We start from the raw sequence: 19,733 nt of genomic DNA, 5'->3' as shown, positions 1-19,733 counted from the left end.
GGAATGTTGTCAATGGGGTCGTAACTAGAAACAGATTGGGACACATTTTGGCTACGGTCTAAGAGTTGCACAACAATACACACGCACATTCATACAGGCACATACTGTACATACTTACATACAGCAGGTAAGTTCCGTCATACTTAATGCTTAAAGGGGTTGTCTGGGATTTTAATAGTGATGACCTATCACTAGGGAAGAACTTGTGGAGGGACCAGGGGTGTTCTGGAGGGGCTGGGGGTATCCTGGAAGGGGGGGGGGGGGGTTGTACTGGAGCCAGCCAGTCCCCCTTTCACAGTAGTTATTAACCCCTTTCAGCAGTCCCCCCAGTGAAGGGGGGACTGCCGATGATGGGGTGAGTGGCACAGTTAGAGCTGGGCACTGGGCAGTGGCAGAGAAGTCCGCAGGTGCACACCCGTGACGGTCCCGTCCCATCATGATTTGCGCTCCTCTATTCCCAACTAGTTCCCGCCAGGCTCCAGCAGAAACCAGAATTAATTGGCCGGTGCAGCTTGATGTCACGTAAGCGCGCAGCCAGTCACAGTGTGATCCAAACGTGGCCCTGTCTCCTTAAAGTGACCATGCCTAAGCGCCGTGGCCCCGGACAGAGGACCAGGACTCTAAAAACCGGACTGTCCAGCCTAAAACTGGACGTCTGGCCACCCTGTGTCGGACCCCCGCCGATCTGAAATTGATGATCTTTCCTGAGGATAGGTCATCCATATTAAAAGCCCAGAGAACCCCTTTAGAAAGGGGCACAAGAGTTAAAAGGTAATTCACAAAAAGTGGTGTTACGCTGAACCTTTTTTAAAAAAAAAATGTTCTACATGAATGCATTTTCCATTTTTCCAAATCTGTATTAGATAGGGTGGGTTCAGCAACCTGTTCTTAAATTACAAATCCCTTTCACTTCTATGGCAGTTACTAGAACAGCGGAGTAAGGCTACGTTCACATCACCGTTCAGCCTTTCTGTTCAACGGAGCAGGAGAATGGAAAGCACGGATTTGGCACATAACTGGGCCGAACGGAACCTAAGGACCCCATAGACTATAATGGGGTCTGTTAGGTTTCCGCTCAGAAGAATATTTTGGAGTGGAGACAAAAGTAGTGCATGCAGGACCTCATTATAGCGAACCTTATCTAACGGCCCTTTTTATAGTCTATGGGGTCTTTAGGTTCCATTCGGCTCAGTTATGTGCTGAATTCGTCCTTTCCATTCTCCTGCTCCGTTGAACGGAAAGGCTGAATGGTGATGTGAACGAAGCCTCAGTGTGCATGCTGGGAGTTGTAGTTTCACAGCAGCTCAAGTGCTGAAGGTTGCTGATCCCTGATATAGTGCAACAGTCAATGAAAGGTTAAAATGATGTTTTAATATATGCAAATGAGCTTCTAGGAGCAATGGGGGCGTTGTCATTACACCTACAGGCTCCACTCTCTCTGCAACTGCCATGCCCTCTGCACTTTGATTGAGAGGGCCAGGCATGATCATAGTTACACTGCCTGGTCCTGTCAATAAAAGTGCAGAGAGAGCAGAGCCTCTAGGTGTAATGGCAACACCCCTGCTGCTCATAGAGGCTCATTTGCATATATTAAAACATAATTTTAACCTTTTATTGACTGTTGTACTATATCAGGGATCAGCAACCTTCAGCCCTCGAGCTGCTGTGAAACTACAACTCCCAGCATGCACACCTTTCATTTTAAAAAAATTGCAAAAAAGACACCCTTTCCCTCTCTCACTTTATCTGACTTCATGAATGTGGCGCTCATTCTGAATATCAGATTTATCACCAGGCATAAATACGTTGAGAATCTGTTTCCCTTCTATTACAAAGCTGTCTGCCTGCAGCCACCACTAGAGGGAGCTCAGTGCATAGGAATTTATACAGTTACCATTTCCTGGATGCTGAAATAATCAGTTTGCATTGAGCTCCCCCTAGTGGCGGCTGCATGAAAATGCACTGTTGTCTTGTCGAGAAAAGTTCAGCGTCAGTCTCTCTCCCTGTGTGCTCTGCCCCTATTAAAGTACGCCACTGGCTGGAGGCTGTAAATCGCCTTCTGTGATGAGAACAGGATCTTTAAGGTCACACAATGTACCAGAAAATTGACATGGAGCCTCCCTCACCTGGAGTTGAAAGGAGCCGCTCATTTGGACACAGGTAAAGAGAGGTACAGAACATGTAGTACCGCCCTGTACTGTAGAGAAGTGCTGCTAGACCGCCACTCATTCTGCAATGCTGTTTGGTTGGATCTCCTAGAGAAACACATGTATCGCAGATCAGCAATGTTTGGTATTGTATGTGGTTTCAATAACCCAGGAATGTACATTGTACTGAGGTCATTGTGACGTGGGGGCCACTGTACTTATATACCATGGGGCAGCTATACCGATGTACATTTTACACCCATCTGAATGGCTGAATGGTGTACATTTTAGAGGATGGCCTATATAATAGGCCAGATTGTCATAAAGTTGCTTAAACATAACTATTTTCATTGTCAAGGAGCCAAGGATAATAAAGAGCATATGATGTGCAGCAGCAGAACCACTACAAAGCGGCTCCCACAGTTTATTGCCTTCCCACATAGGAGCCAGCATGAAGAAAACAATGGAAATTGGGTTGTGTTAAAACAAAAATATCCCAGTGAAGACACTAATGTCATAAAGAAAACAAAAAGGGCATTTCAGGAATGGCATGAATTATAGAGGACACTTGTGAAATACGGTACGTACAAGTGCATCTCAATAAATTTGAATATCATTGAAAAGTTCATTTATTCCAGTAATTCAATTAAAAAAGTGAAACTAATATATATTCTATAGATCCATTACACACAAAATGTTCTATTTCAAGTGTTTATTTATTTTATTGTCGATGATTATGGCTTACAGCTAATGAAAACCCAAAAGTCAGTATCTCAGAAACGTAAAATATTGTGAAAAATGTATTATAGACTCATGGTGTCACACTCTAATCAGCTAATCAACACAGAACACCTGAAAAGGTTTACTAAGCCTTTAAATGGTCCCCTCAATCTGGTTCAGTGGGCTACACAATCATGGGGAAGACTGCTGAGTTGACAGTTGTCCAGAAGACAGTCATTGGCACCCTCCACAAGGAGGGGGAGTAACAAAAGGTCATAACTAAAGAAGCTGGCTGTTCACAGAGTGCTATGTCCAACAATATTGAGGGAAAGTTGAGTGAAAGGAAAAAGTGTAGTAAAAAAAGGCGTACAAGCAACAGGGATAACCACAGCCTTGAAAGGATTGTCAAGAAAAGGCCATTCAAGAATATAGGGGGAGATTCACAAGGAGTGGACTGCGGCTGGAGTCAGTTCTTCAAGAGCCACCACACACAGACATATCCAAGCTATGGGCTACAACTGTCGCATTTCTTGTGTCAAGACACCCATGACCCAGAGAAAACGTTACAAGCGTCTTAGGAAAAAAAGGACTGGACTATTGCTCAGTGGCCCTGTTTTCAGATGAAAGTACATTTTGCATTTCATTTGGACATCAAAGTATGGAGGAAGAGTGGAGAAGCACAGAATCCAAGTTGCTTGAGGTGCAGTGTGAAGATTCCACAGTCAGTGATGGCTTGGGAAGCCATGTCATCTGCTGGTCCACTGTGTTATATCAAGTCCAAAGTCAGCACGGCCTTCTACCAGACCACTTCATGCTTCCTTCTGCTGACAAGCTTTATGGAAATGCTGATTTCATTTTCCAGGGGAACTTGGCACCTGCCCACACTGCCTAAGGTACCAATACAGTTATCCCTCAAGATACAATGGTCTCAGGATACAATATTTTGAACATACCATGGTCTTTTCTGGCCCATCGTAAGTTGAAACTAGACTCAACATACAATGGGCCAGATTTATCATTAGCTCAGGTCAGAATAATGGAGTGAAAAAGTCCCAAAAAAGTCCCAAACGCTAAAACTGCGCACAAATTTGCGACTTTTTTCTGCTCTGCACTATGCTCGCCAGTTTTCTGAAAGTGGGCGTGTCTTCTTATGTAAATGAATCTCTAGACAGATTTACTATTGGGACTATTTAAAAAAGTCGCAAAAAAGTCGCAAAAAAGTCCCAATTTCACTCCAGTGAGGACCATGCTTATCTTATGAGACTTTTTAATAGAACATGCGACTTTTTCATAAAAACGTGCGACTTTTTCATAAAAACGTGCGACTTTTGTAAAGCTGCTTACTGACGGATAAACTGCTACCGTCAAACCACATTTATTACAGTCTTAAAGGGCCGATCATAAATCTGATTTGGCTAAAACTGACTTTAGCCATATGTAAAAGTGGAGTGAGCTGTCAGAGTAATGATAAATCTGGCCCAATGTCTCTGACCCAGATCCAACCAATCAAGGTCACTTCTCTGGTAAAATAGCTGGATTAGTTGCTAGTTACAAACTACAAAAAATGGCGTGGTGTCAAAAGGCAGGAAGTGCTCAACCCCATATGCAGTGGTACATCTATACCCAGGGGAGCAGATCCTACACTTGTGGCCGATTGCTAATGGTGATCCCCAGCAAAAATGCATACAGTGGAGGATGCCTGCAGCAGACCACAAGTACCACAAAAAGACATCCTACACAAGATAGAAAAATGTGTGGCTATATGAAATAAACATTAATAAGGAAGGTGCACTACTGTGGATGCAAACAAGCAAGTCTGACTAAACCCCCAAACTGGTGTTAGAATCGAGAATTTAGCCAATATATCCTTATATGAAGGACATGTCTGAGCCTGAGCACAGCGCCAAGGTATCTCAAGTAACTTGGAACCTAACGCTAACGTACCTGTGCCGTATGGGCAAAACCAGGAGCCAGTGGGCAAATTACAGGGGCAGATAAGGCCCAGGCCTCACAGGTTCTAGTTAGCAGTCATTCCTGAGTGTTTTATGTAAGGATGTATTTTATCTGTCTTAGTTATCTGCTTATTTTTCTTAGATCTTCATTTTCTCTTATCTTGAATGACACTTTGGGGCTTTGGAACTAATTACTCAACTTACAATGGTTTCAAAATACAATGGCTGTCCTGGAACCAATTAATATTGTAACTTGAGGGACCACTGTACCTGGTTAATTAACCACTGTATCACTGTGCTTGATTGCCCAGCAAACTCGCCTGACCTAAACCCTACAGAGAATCTATAGGATATTGTCAAAAGGATGAGAGACACCGGACTCAATAATGCAGATGAGCTGAAGGCTGCTAACAAAGCAACTTGGGCTTCCATGACACTTCAGCAGTACCACAGGCTGATCGCCTCCATGCCACACCACATTGATGCAGTTATTCATGTAAAACGAAGCCAGACCAAGTATTGAATGCATATACTATATACCAGGGCTGGCCAACCTGCGGCTCTCCAGCTGTTGCAAAACTACAACTCCCAGCATGCCCAGACAGCCTACAACTATCAGCCTACAGCAGGGCATGGTGAGAATTGTACAGGGTGGGCCATTTATATGGATACACCTTAATAAAATGGGAATGGTTGCTGATATTAACTTCCTGTTTGTGGCACATTAGTATATGTGAGGGGGGAAACTTTTCAAGATGGGTGGTGACCATGGCGGCCATTTTGAAGTTGGTCATTTTGAATCCAACCTTTGTTTTTTCAATAGGAAGAGGGTTATGTGACACATCAAACTTATTGGGAATTTTACAAGAAAAACAATGGTGTGCTTGGTTTTAACGTAACTTTATTCTTTCATGAGTTATTTACAAGTTTTTCTTTGTTTACAGCCATTGACATGTCGCCGAGGTTAACACGTGAGGAGCGGATAGAAATTGTGTTGATGTCTGGTGAACGCAGTAACCGGGTCATTGCAGCAGATTTCAATGCAAGACACCCTACGAGACCACCCATCTCCCATGCTACAGTTAGCAAACTGCTTGCTAAGTTTCGTGAAAGTGGTTCAGTGTTGGATTTGCCAAAATGTGGACGCATGAAATCTGTCTCTAATGAAGAAACATCAGTGGCTGTCCTAGCTTCATTCAGCAAGAGCCCACAGCGTAGCACTCGCCGCATGTCACTGGAGAGTGGCATTAGTCGAACATCCCTTCGGCGGATATTAGCTACTCACAAATGGCACCCTTACAAACTCCAGCTACTGCAGCATCTCAACGAGGATGACCCAGATCGGCACACTGAATTTGCAGAATGGGCAAAACAAAAATTGGAACAGGACCCTCAGTTTACGCAGAAGATTTTGTTCAGTGATGAGGCAAACTTTTATGTGAATGGTGAAGTTAACAGGATATGTATCCATATAAATGGCCCACCCTGTAGTTTTACAACAGCTGGAGAGCCGCAGGTTGGCCAGCCCTGTTATATACTGTTCAGTAGTCCAACATTTCTGCATTAAAAATCACTTTTATTGGTCTTATAAACAGTAATCAAATTTTCTGAGATGCTGACTTTTGGGGTTTCATTAGCTGTAATCCATAATCATCAACATTAAAAGATATAAACTCTTGAAATAGATTACTCTGTGTAATACCTCTATAGAATATATGAGTTTCATATTTAGAATTAAATTACATAAACTGGGGGCAGTGAGAAGGGGAAGTAACTCAAACTTCGTATAGACAAGGCCTCTACACAGACATCATGGCAGACCCCTGTGGACTGTATTTACTGTGGACTCTTTTTAAAACCCTCAACCCTCAAGCCCATTTAAAAAATTTTTTTGAATCATTTGGCTTTCACAGGCTTAGAGACATCTGATGGACATGGGTTCGTTTTCGTCTGATTTGGAGGGGAATTGTTTGCAGTGTTTTGTGTGTATCATTCCTTTGTGTTTACTTTTGTGTTTTCAAGTTTTCTTTCTTTCTGAAAACAGAAAATGTGGATTGGTGGTTTAATAATCATTGATCAGATTTGGCAGTCCATAGATCTTTGTGATCCTTAAAAATTAAAAGGAATGTGTCAAATGTTTTTCTACAAGTTAAAACCAGATAGCAGCACATCTCCTTTTCTTCTAACCTATTCTTATTTTCTGATTGATGATTTATTTATTCTATTTCCTGATCATGATTACAGGGGCGGCCATTTTGCCTGAGCTCTTGTTAACAGCATTTAATTAAGCATTACGGCAGCCCCATGGGCCATAGACACAATGGTCAGGAGGGACCTCATTGACTTCTATGTGAGAGTCTTCTAGGCATGCTCTGTGATGCTACTATTTTAGGGTACATATGATTTTTGGTTGCTCTATATTACACTTTTTGTGAGGAAAGGTAACAAGAAATATCTGTTTTGGCACCATTTTTATTTTTTGTTATTTACAACATTCATCTGACAGGTTAGATCATGTGGTATTTAAATAGAGCAGGTTGTCATGGACGCGACAATACCAAATATGACTACTTTTTTTTGGTTGTTTGTTTCAGTTTTACATAACAAAGCATTAAAAAAATATATATTATTCTTTAGTGTCTCCACATTCTGAAAGCCATAGTTTCATTTATTTTTTGGGCGACTGTCTTGTGTAGGGGCTCATTTTTTTGGGGATGAGATGACTGTTTAATTGGCACTATTTTGGGGTGCGTATGACTTTTTGATCGCTTGCCATTACACTTTTTGTGATGTAAGGTGACTAAACATGGCTTTTTTACACAGTTTTTTTTTTACGGTATTCACCTCAGGGGTTAGTCATGTGATATTTTTATAGAGCAGGTTATTACGGACGTGGCGATACCTAATATGTGTAGTTAAATGAAAGAGCAGGCACACCACCTTCTGGACAAAAATATGACAGTAATTTATTCCAATACAATAAAATAAAATAATATACTCAAGATAAAATGTGAGTGAATACTCAATACATCATAGATACTCAATACGTGATATAAGCATAAATCCAATACATGATAACAGTAATAAGAAAGTCAAATGACTGGTAGGGGGAATTCAAATAGAAAATGTCTCTGAATAAAAAGTGTCAAAGGTCCATTTCATCAAGGATGGAATCAATGTAAGCAGTCTCCTAATAAGGGACACAGCAGTGGCAGTAAGAAGGAAGTCCCACTATTTGATGTGTAGATTAGCAGCTCTGAATAAAGATCACCACCAAATACATCTCATAGACAGCCCAATATGGAAAATCGCACAGTGTGATATATTGCAAGGTGTTCAGCGATTCTGGATTGTCTCACTGAGACTCTTACCGCTTTGTTGTAACTGGAATATACGTTCGGTGTATCAGCATATAAGCCTACTCACGTGTATACTCGGGCATAGTATCCAGAAAGCGGGGAGTGAGAACCATTCACCAGAACGCTCACTTCACATGGTAGTAGCGCTCAGCTCCGTTGCTTGGTGGGAGTGTCTCGTAACTGTGGAGGTCAGATGTTCCAGTTAGACAGATCAGGTGGTCAGGTCCTATACAACAAATAAAGGCTGTGTTTCGATGCAGACGATTAAAACTTATTTTATGCGAAAAAGTTCTTCTATACTTTAGGACCGGACTGGTAGTAGATATGGAGAAGACGCAGAGAAGGCGCAGTTTGCTAGATGCGTTTCGAGGCGACTTGCCTCTTCCTCAGTAGCTGCAGAACTGCGCTCCTCAAGAGATTCTTATAGGGCTCTTGTGAGACCCAGTGAGCAGTGAACCCACCGTTACCCATCCATCAAGGTGTTGAGCCTCCCATTCGTTTATTTCATTCTAATATGTAGTGCATTTAATTTTTTAAATTTTTAATCAATGATACATTTTTTTTTCCTTTTTCCTTTTCCCCCCACTTTTTTTTACCTTTTATTTTGACCCAGACCCACTTGGTTCTTGAAGATCCTGTGGGTCTGATGTCTGTATAATACAATACACTATATAGTGTACTGTACTGTACTGTATTTTCACTTTACACTTAGTCTGATCATACTTCTGCCTTTAGCAGAAGCCTGATCAGACTTAGCCTTACCATGGCAAGCCAGAAGCCTGTGAAGGCGTCCGGTTGCCAAGGTAACCATCCCCCGCTGCCACAACAGAGCAGCGGGTGATGGGGAGGGAGGGTGGCCCCCTCCCTCTGTGATCCCGTCAAGAATCGGGGGCAGAAACGGCACAGCAGCCCCCGATGGGAGAGGGAGGGAGCTCCCTCCCTGTTAACCCCTTCCATACAGCGGTCCCTACGGACTGCGGCATGGAAGGGGTTAAACGGCTGACATCTGTGAGCACGGATGTCAGCCGTTTCAAGCAGAGTGTCAGCAATGTGCTGACACTGCTAACCGCTCGGCCCGCCCCCCCAGCACTACCCGCACCTCCCCCCCTGCACAGCCCGCAGGCACTTAAGAATGAGGGCTGCAGGGGGGGGGGGTTAAAAATAAAAAGTTAGGTCATTTTGAAGTTTATGATCCCCACGGTCACGGACCGCGGGGATCAGAAACTTCCTAAAGCGCTGCAAACCGCAGGTCTGAATTGACCTGCGGTTTGCAGCCATTGCCAATACGGGGGGTTCACAGGACCCCCTCGGCATTATCACAGAGTGCCTGCTGAATGATTTCAGCAGGCACTCTGTCCCAATCATCGCCCGCAGCGCGGCGGTGATCGGAAATACACAGGACGTACCTGTACGCCCTGTGTCCTTAAGTACTGGGACAGCTTTATCTTTAACATTGTAAATCACAAATCCATGACTTCCTGGGATGGAAGATCTTCTGGCAATATGTATCCCTCAACCCCTTTTAACAAATAAAAACTCGACCACGTGACTTGGTGTAAAAAGGCCGTAGCTTAAGTTTATTAACAATATTAATCAAAACATTAATCCACCAACATGTAACTTTTCAAAACGTGAAGGGATCCTAGAAGGCAATCCAAGTGAACCATGTTCGCCCCACGCGAACCTCCTCTTACGATCCAGGTTTAATCCAACTTTACCCTCGTCCGCACTCACCGACCCAAGGGCACCAACTCCTGGAAATTAAACCCCTGCCAGGCTATTAGCCCAAACAGGATCCCCCAGCTTTCCATTCACCACAACATCCTAGGTGCACGCCGCAAGAGATGGAGCCATGCACCTATCCAAGTTTTGCCTCCCAGGATCCTTCCTCTACCTGCTCACTACAAGAGCAATTTAACAAAACCACCAAAAACATAAATTATGGGAGGGTGGGTGGGAAACTTCTCTACACTTTCAGACAGCCTAAAACTCCTCCCATCCAGCTTTAAGTACCTGGCGCGAATCTACCGCTCCACCTCCCCAAAACTCCTCCCCCGCAACCTCACACTCTCACAGTATTAACCCCATGTGCCACAATCTTCCACCAAAGTCAAGCCGCATTTCGCTACGGCTGCGCCCCGCTCAATTGCTTTTCTGAGGGCACCAACTCCTGGAAATTAAAACCCTACCAGGCTATTAGCCCAAACAGGATCCCCCAGCTTTCCATTCACCACAACATCCTAGATGCACGCCTCAAGAGTTGGAGCCATGCACCTATCCAAGTTTTGCCTCCCAGGATCCTTCTTCTACCTGCCACCAGACAAATATAGGGGATACCTTATCTATGTTTGTCCCTCCAAACCTTGAACGCCATTTCCAAACCCTCCTGCAAGCCCAAGGTCCACATATCAATCCCAATCTCATTCAAATGAACCCCATCCTGCCGTAAAAACATAGTGGATGATGCCTTCAAATCCTTATGACGCACTACAAAACCACCCTGACGCCTCACAAAATGGCCCACTTCCTTGTTAACTTTTGCCTGTACCCTGTTCAACTTATCAACCGACCTCGCCATCCTCCATGCTCGCCACGCAAAAATGTCCGACCATACTACTAACAAACCCGGAAAATCTGCCAACAATCTCAACACATCCAGCTTGATGTCCCTAATGACATCCCTAGAACGGCGGACGGCCAAATCATTTCCACCTGCATGTAAAACCACTATATCCGGGGGACGATCCAACGATGCATAAAAACAAAATTCCGGGAGCACTCGACCCCACAACAAACCTCGTAAACCGATTCAACGCACCTGCAACTCTCCCACATCAAAACCCAACTGCCTACCGTTCCTGCGCATATCCGCTCTCTGGTCCCCCAATACACGTAAGAGTGACCAAAAATCCAGGCTTAACACGGCGCAGGCCCTGAAAGAAATAAAACAGAAAAGCAAGTCAGCGATATAACACCCAAACCAATACCTTGAGATTCCACAAATACCACCAACTACTAACAGCCGCTCTCCAACTTCTCGCTATCAAACAACAAATGTGGGCGAATGTATGAATGAAAGCTTGCAGACTCCCTATGCCTATCTGCCAAATCACATCCTTCCCCAGGCCCCACCTTCCGTGGCTGCCCCGATCCTGAATGAATGAGATGCAAATTCATTCGCCGCCAATATCCCGGCTGCCAAGCATTTCCGAAATATCGCAACAAACTGAAAGCGAGACAAAGCTGCCCAATTCTGATTTATCAACAAAGGCCCAGAGATATCTGGCCGCACAGCCAAGAGATCATCAACACATCGAACAGGACAAACAACTGACCCCCCCCCATCGACCTCAACACAAAGTGCATCCCCTTACCCTCCGGGTCTGTTTTTGATTGCCGCAAAAAACACCGTAACCTATCTACACACCGCACCACGTCACCAAGCTACAAACCGCCTAACCCAAATTTGCTCAGTGCAACCAACTTCGACACTCTAAACGCACCAAAAAACGCCAACGAAAACGCAGCCCGAAACAAGCACACTTTATAACCTGACACACATATCACGCCCACCTGAATGCATAAACGTTGCAACAATTCGTAAGATACCGGGCGACGCCTATCCCTTGTAAGGGTGCTCCGCCAGTAACCCTTTAACGCTTGTCGCACCAGAAAGCATTTCGACACGTCCATCAAACCCCGCACACGTAGCCAAAATGCAACTGCTGAAACCCTCTAAGGGTACTTTCACACTAGCGTTTTTCTTTTCCGGCACTGAGTTCCGTCCTAGGGGCTCAAATCCGGAAAAGAACTGATCAGTTTTACCCCGATGCATTCTGAATGGAGAGAAATCCGTTCAGGATGCATCAGGATGTCTTCAGTTCAGTCTTTTTGACTGATCAGGCTTTTCAGAAAACCATAGCATGTTGTATTTTTACCTCCGGCCAAAAATCCTGAACACTTTGACTGAACGCCGGAACCGGTCTTTTTCCCATTGACTTGCATTAACGACAGATCCGGCGCCGTGTGTTCAGTCAAACCGGTTCCGGCTTTTGCATGTTAAACCCGAAAAAAGTGAAAAAAAAGTTAAAGTCCATAAATGGCGGATCCGTTTTTTCCAATGCATTTTGTCATTGATCAAAATCCTGATCAGGATTCAAATGTAATCCGTTTTCAGACGTTTTTCCGGATCCGGCGGGCAGTTCCGGTGTCGGAATTGAACGCCGGATTTAAACAGTGCTAGTGTGAAAGTAGCCTTAGCCACTACTGAATAAGACAAACCCTCACTAAATGCCAAACCTACCCAATAAATCAGTAACATCCGGTAGTCATCTGCCGTACTGCAACCCCCACGTACCCGTACTCACGGATTGCCTAATCAACGCTGTGGAAACCCCAATGCCACACTCCAGAGCTACTGAGGACAAGGACGCCCCCGCTCGACAGCCTCCGGCACCAATCAGCGAAAACGATCCCACTGAAAACAAGAGAGCGCGTCAGCTACTAAATTCTCCACACCCGGCAAATGGACAGCCACAAAGAACGCATTCAAAAACAAACCTTGCTAAACCAAATGCCGCAGCAAGCGAATCACCGACGTTGAACTGGCTGATTGCGAGTTAATAGCTTGAACAACCCCCATATTGTCACAGCAAAATCGCACTCGCTTATTCCGAAGCAAATCCCCCCATAATTCCACCGCCAAAACAATAGGAAACAGCTCCAGTAATACCAGATTAGAAAGGAAGTCTGCCTGCTGCCATTCATCGGGCCACGCCCTCGCACTCCATTCACCCTGACAAAAATGCACCATATCCGCAAGATCCAGATGCGTCAGTGAAAAGTTCTATATTTCGACATTAGAAATCTGCCCTCCCATCCACACCGACCTTCCATTGTACTGAGACAAGAATTGCTCCCAAACTGCCAGATCCACCCTCACCTCTGCAGACAATCTCACATAAGGAGAAAGGAGCCACCACCCCTGCCGTCGCCCTGGCCAAACGCCGACAAAAAACCCGGCCCATAGACAAAATCCTACATGCGAAGTTCAGCTTACCCAATACAGACTGGATCTTACGCAACTGTGCCTTCTTAACCCTCCGCAACCTCCGCTACCAGGTCACACAATTTCTCCTCAGGCAAATGACATTCCATCCTCATCGTATCAATGACAATGCCCAAGAATTTCACAGAGGTCGTTGGGCCTTCGGTCTTCTCCAGCACCAACGGGACCCCAAACATCGCCGCCACCCGTTCCATAGTGTGTAGCAGAATAGAACAGGTATGATCGCCAGCCGGCCCCAAAAACAAAAAATCATCTAAGTAGTGAAGCACATATTCCCTACCTGACTCCTGCCTGACCACCCATTCCAGAAAAGAACTAAAAGTTTGAAATAACGAACAGGAAATTGAGCAACCCATAGGTAAACAACAATCAACATAAACTTGCCCTCCCCATTTAAAACCGAACAGATGAAAACAATCCGTATGTATAGGGAGCAAACGAAAAGCAGCTTCTATATCTGTTTTTGCTAACAACGCGCCCTGCCCCAAACGCCGAACCCACACGACCGGTGTGTCAAAAGACGTGTAGGAAATGGAACAAAGCTCCTGATCTATCCCGTCATTCACCAAACTCCCTGGCGGATAAGGCAAATGGTGAATGAGCCGAAACTTATTCGGCTCCTTAGGTACCAACCCCAACGGCGATAAGCGCAACCCCAGCAGAGGAAAGTCCAAAAAAGGTCCCGCAACCCTGCCTGCCCGAACTTCCTTATCAATCTTGTCTTGTACGACTCCCGACCTAGCAAGCGCTGAAACTAAATTTCGAACATTACCCCAAGCCCCAACTGACGTGCAAGGTATCCTGAAACCCTCAACAAATCCCTTCCGCAACAACTCCGCTGCTGCCCTCCTAGAATACCTATTTAGAAACTGAAGCATCTCTTCCACCCTCACCGGCATCAGACCTCTTCTGAGCAGCCTCCTGTCCTTTCCCTCTTCCCCTCTTGAAACACCAACTAAAACTATGTGCTCCCCCGCATCCGGAACATTCGTGCTTAAATCGGCAGTCGGAAAGGAACAGTGCCCTTCGTTAAACTGCCAACAGCAACCTTTTCTTCCACCAGAAGGTGACTCTGCTGTAGCAGTACCTCCCTCCTGACGACCCACGAAAGAGCAGAGCACCACCCTTAGGGGCCGCCAGGAGCCGCATCCACAGACTAATTGTCACCACCAGACATCTGAGAAGCTCTGACAGACGTTCCTCAGAACCTCCCACTTGAGGTTTCTTTTGTTTTGCTTTAGTTTCCTCATCTCGTTAGCCTCTCTCAGCTGTCATGTAGTTGCACTGATTGCATCCCTTTAAATCCCTTCCCATACTGCATCACTTTGCGGTTTATACAACTTCCTGGAGTGTATGCATGCTGGATGCTACTACTGAGTCTTCTACAGATAAGTTTTGTTCATTCATTTGTATTTTCCTGTTTGCTGGATCCCAGGTGACCCTGACTCCCTCCGTATCAAGTGTAGGGAGCTGGTGGTCGTGTCCCCTCACTATTATAGGGTGTTCTGGGGTTATACAGTCGAAGTACGAGGATATGCGATCTTCTACCATTGATAATTTTGCATAGGCTGAGCAGTTAGGGAGAGAGCCAGGTCTATTGCAGGGCTATCCCTTTGGTTCCTTAGTTTTGGATCCAGTCAGTCGGATCTTCCTTTTGTGTCTTTTAGTTTGCTGTATACCTTCCATGACACTAATATCCTTGTGGTCCCACCTTAAACTAGGGCATACTGCCTTGCGCTGACGAAACTGCTCGTCATACCTCAACCACCCCAATCCGCCATAGGCTCTATACGCCTCGCCAATTGAGTCCATATAACCAAAAAGCGCGGAGCAATGCTCCGGTGCTTTTTCGCCAACTACACTCGCCAATATAGCAAAAGCCTGTAACCAATTTGCAAATGTGCGCGGAATCAAACAATACCGATGCCTCTCCTCCTCCTCCCGCTTGCTCTCGTCCAGCTCCACCCTATCAAGATTAAGCTTCTCCAATGGTAAGAACGAGACAATTTCTACATATTCATCCCTATATATCTTCTCTCTCACCTCTGGCCTCAAATGAGCCCCCAATGGCCCCTCAAAACACACATACACCTCCCCTTTCGCTGCATCCGCTAAACGCACCACATCAGTCGCCCCCGCCTTACCGGAGCTAGTAGTCGCCTCCACTACTGCTGCAGCTGACGGCGAAACTACCACTGTCTCAGTAACCACAGAGGGAATGCTACACCCCCCAGAAACCCCCAAACGCTTCTTTACCATATTTGATCCCGAACCAGCCCTATCCATCGACGCCCACACCGCCACAGGTGACGGCCCAGCTCCAGCCGTCGCCAACAAAACCGCCAAACCCTCCAATAATTCCTGCACCGCCCTAATTCCGCCTTTTATCATTGACACGCCAGACACCGCGACATCACCCACACCCCCACCCCTCTGCACCCTGTTCTCACCTAGCTGTCCCTGGGGCTGTATCCGCGCAGCCGCAGACCTCCTTCCTTCATTCTCCTGAACGACACTGGAACGGATAGCCGCCAAGGCCGGCCCAGCCTCTCTTCCCTTCGTCGCCTCCTGTCCATCTTCGGAATCCTGAGAAAGTTTGCCTTTTTCTTCTGAACGCTGCGACGGCGGCCCGCCTCCTCGTCCATCAGGAGCGGGGTCACGATCTTCCCACATAGTCCGGCCCACTGGTAGGCAGCTCTCCACCTCTAAATGTCCTGGCTGCCACTCTGGTCCTCAAATGGCTCCCTCCCCCCACTGCTGCAGAGGAGGAGCCGCAGAAGCCTCACTCCTCTCTCGTCTCCTGCAGTACCTCCGGCTACCTGCAGATGGCCCCGGCGCTTCAGAAACCTCCGTCTCAGCTTGCCTGACATCGCTCCTGTCCGCAACTGCATTTTTCTACTGACTCTGCTTTAACCCCGGCCGCCGGTCCCGCGCTGCCACTCCATCGCAAGGTGAGTTCCTGGCCCGCTCCCAGCTCACAGGTACCTGTTGGGTGGCCGCCGCTTCCTTCTGAATAGCCGCTTGAGATGAAGGAGAGCCCGACAGGATTCCTCCCAACTCGGCTGCGGGCAGAACAAGCGCCACTGCCGCGCTGCCAAGCTGGAGGGTCCCTAGGGGTCTCCTTAGGAGCCGCTGGACATGCAGCGTATTATATGGGCTTAACCGCATTGGTGGCCTAGATCTCCTAGCCCTCGACTCCACGCCTGGGGCCACCACTGCCTGGCTCCCCCTCTGTAAAGCTGCCCGTAATGTTTCCCGCATCCACTGAGCACCATCTCTGGCCGCTGCAGTCCTAACCTGTTCAATAAGGTGATCAATGGAGGACATGTTGCTCGGCAAACTTCTCCCCCGCAACCTCACACTATCACAGTATTAACCCCATGTGCCACAACCTTCCACCAAAGTCAAGCCGCATTTCACTACGGCTGCGCCCAGCTCCATTGCTTTTCATACTTAAAGCTTGACAAAAGGAGTTGGAGTCTCCTGAAATATGGCTTCATGCATGCTCTGCATGTGGACTCCCTCTGTACACATGCTTTAAAGGCTATGTACACCTTCGAGCAATTTTATTTATTATTGTATTTTACTTATTTTGGGCTAAAAGTCATTTTTTCAATTGATCTTTATTAAAAATTTTCATCTGTGTGTGGTAAGGTGAACAGAAAAGTGTATGGTAAAGTCCTGAAAGGGGTGTATATCCCACCCAGCTTCCTCAACTGGGTGAGTTATATAAAATCCAGAAGGTTAAAATGGTCTCAGCAATGTGAGACAGTTTTGGTAAGTTTATGGGCTGGATTTTATTGGACTGGGAGAAGGTAGGCTTGGTAGAGGGACCTCCCCAGTCCACCCCATTCCGGGGCAGGTTTTCCCCTACCCTGAGGGATCCTCAGCTGAAGCCAGCTGGGATCCTTAAGGGGAAATAAAACACAGTCCAGGCCGTCAGTCTGGGGAGAGTGATGCCTGGGAAAAGTTTAGGAAACTAGCTGCCCTGCTGGCTAGAGAAGGCCGGATTAAAGATATGAATTGCGTTCAATAGGTGAGCCAGGGATATCTGTTGTGTATTAGGTAGAGCCTGGACCGGCAGATGTTTATTTTGTTTGGTTTATGTTTTACCCAGTGAGTTATAACTGGGTTTGCCTTTATTGCCGGAGTGTTATAAAAGCAAAATAAAGCAACGTTTGGACTTTAACCCTGTGGTCTGCAAGAGAATCTGTCATCGCCGCCCTGCCTGAGAGTCTAACCCCTTACAATTGGTGGAGGATGTGGGCAATAGCAAGTTGCTAAGGGCAACGGCGTGACAGTTGGTGTATTAATGTCCTGGGTGAAAGCTGCTGCAGCGTTACAAAGTTCATCGGATACCATGGAGGAAATGATGAAGATGTTTTTGCAGGCCAGTCTGGAAGAAAAGAAAACATATGCCGAGGATAGAAAGAAACACGAAGAAGTCTTACGTGTCCAACAACAAGTTAATGCGCAACAACAACAGGCCATGGCACAGCAGCAGGAAACCAATCGTTTACTGCTAGAACAGATTGCTGTATTAAGAGAGACTGTTGCAGCTCCAACCCCGCGTGTGGAGGTAAGCCCCCCAGAGACTTTGAATGTGAGGAGGGCTGTGCAGCAGTCCTTGCAAAAACTGACACTTGATGATGATATCGAGGCCTACCTGACCGTATTTCAGAGGGTGGCGGAGAGAGAAAGGCTGCCAATAGCAGAGTGGGCAGAGGTCCTTGCGCCCTTTTTGTCCGGCGAACCACAAAAGGCCTACTATGACCTCAGGGAGCAGGATGTCCGGGACTATGCCAAATAAAAATTGGAGATCCTGGCTGGTTTGGGCGTTACACCGGCTGTTCATGCCCGGAGGGTCCACACATGGAGCTACACCATGGACAAGTCGACCTGATCCCAGATGTTTGACCTCCTCCATCTTGTACGGAAGTGACTGGAACCTGAGTCTTCTACACCGGACCAAATCGTGGTGAAAGTAGTGGTGGATCACTACTTTAGAGCCCTCCCGGCGGAGTTGCAATGGTGGGTCGGACATGGAGACCCCAAAACTGCGGATCAGCTCGTAAACCTGGTGGAAAGGTTCCTGGCAACAGAGGACTACCTCCGCGATGACCCTGCCGCACCAACACTTCCCTGGAGTACCTGATCCGTGTCATCCGTGGGTAAGAGAGTTCCGGTTGTTGGGGGTGTGTGGAAGGGTGCAAGAGGGAATTAGGCTCTAGAGGTTGGCCGTGGGCATAAGTCTGAGTCTCCCCGGCAGTTTGTACCTGGAGAGGTCTTCTCACCTAGGAGACCCGGGGCTCCCCAGTGCTGAAGCTGCCGTGAGTGGGGACACATTGCTGCCTATTGCCCTCTGACCTCAGAGTCCATGCAGTGTGCAGGTAGCCGGAGACAGTCGCTGTATGCGGTGCCAGTGTGTGTGTCCTCACCAGGACTAGAGACTGAGCCGCAGATGTGTACCCTGGTGATAAATGACTGCTCCGTCAGGGCTCTGTTGGACTCCGGTAGTCTGGTCACCTTAGTGCATGCCAGCTTTGTGACTGGGAATTACAGTCTTGTGAAAAAATTAGGACACCCTTTGAAAGCATGTGGTTTTTTGTAACATTTTTAATAAATGGTTATTTCATCTCCGTTTCAACAATACAGAGAGATTAAAGTAATCCGACTAAACAAAGAAAACTGAAGAAAAGTCTTTTCAAGATCTTCTGTAAATGTCATTCTACAAAAATGCCTATTCTAACTGAGGAAAAAGATGGGACACCCTTGCCCCTAATAGCGAGTGTTACCTCCTTTGGCTGAAATAACTGCAGTGAGACGGTTCTTGTAGCCATCTACCAGTCTTCGACATCGGTCTGAGGAAATTTTACCCCACTCCTCAATGCAGAACTTTTTCAGCTGTGAGATGTTTGAGGGGTTTCTTGCACGTACAGCCCTTTTCAAGTCACCCCACAGCATCTCAATGGGATTCAAATCTGGACTTTGACTTGGCCATTCCAGGACTCTCCATTTCTTATTTTTCAGCCAATCTTTGGTTGATTTACTAGTATGTTTTGGGTCATTGTCATGTTGCATGGTCCAGTTCCGCTTCAGCTTTAATTTTCTAACTGATGGTCTCACATGTTCTTCAAGCACCTTCTGATACACAGTAGAATTCATCGTGGATTCTATGATGGTGAGCTGACCAGGTCCTGCTGCAGCAAAGCAGCCCCAAACCATGACACTTCCACCTCCATGCTTCACAGTTGGTATGAGGTTCTTTTCTTGGAATGCTGTGTTTGGTTTACGCCAAACATGTCCTCTGCTGTTGTGTCCAAATAATTCAATTTTGGACTCATCTGTCCAAAGAACATTATTCCAGAAGTCCTGGTCTTTGTCAACTTTATCGCTGGCAAATGTCAGTCTGGCCTCGATGTTTCTCTTGGAAAGTAAAGGTTTCCTCCTTGCACACCTCCCATGCAAGTTAAACTTGTACAGTCTC

Source organism: Bufo bufo, chromosome 1 (assembly GCF_905171765.1).
Source record: "Bufo bufo chromosome 1, aBufBuf1.1, whole genome shotgun sequence".
NCBI classification, from domain to species: Eukaryota; Metazoa; Chordata; class Amphibia; order Anura; family Bufonidae; genus Bufo; species Bufo bufo.
The sequence above is the reverse complement of the archived record's forward strand: the minus strand, read 5'-3'. Positions refer to the sequence as shown.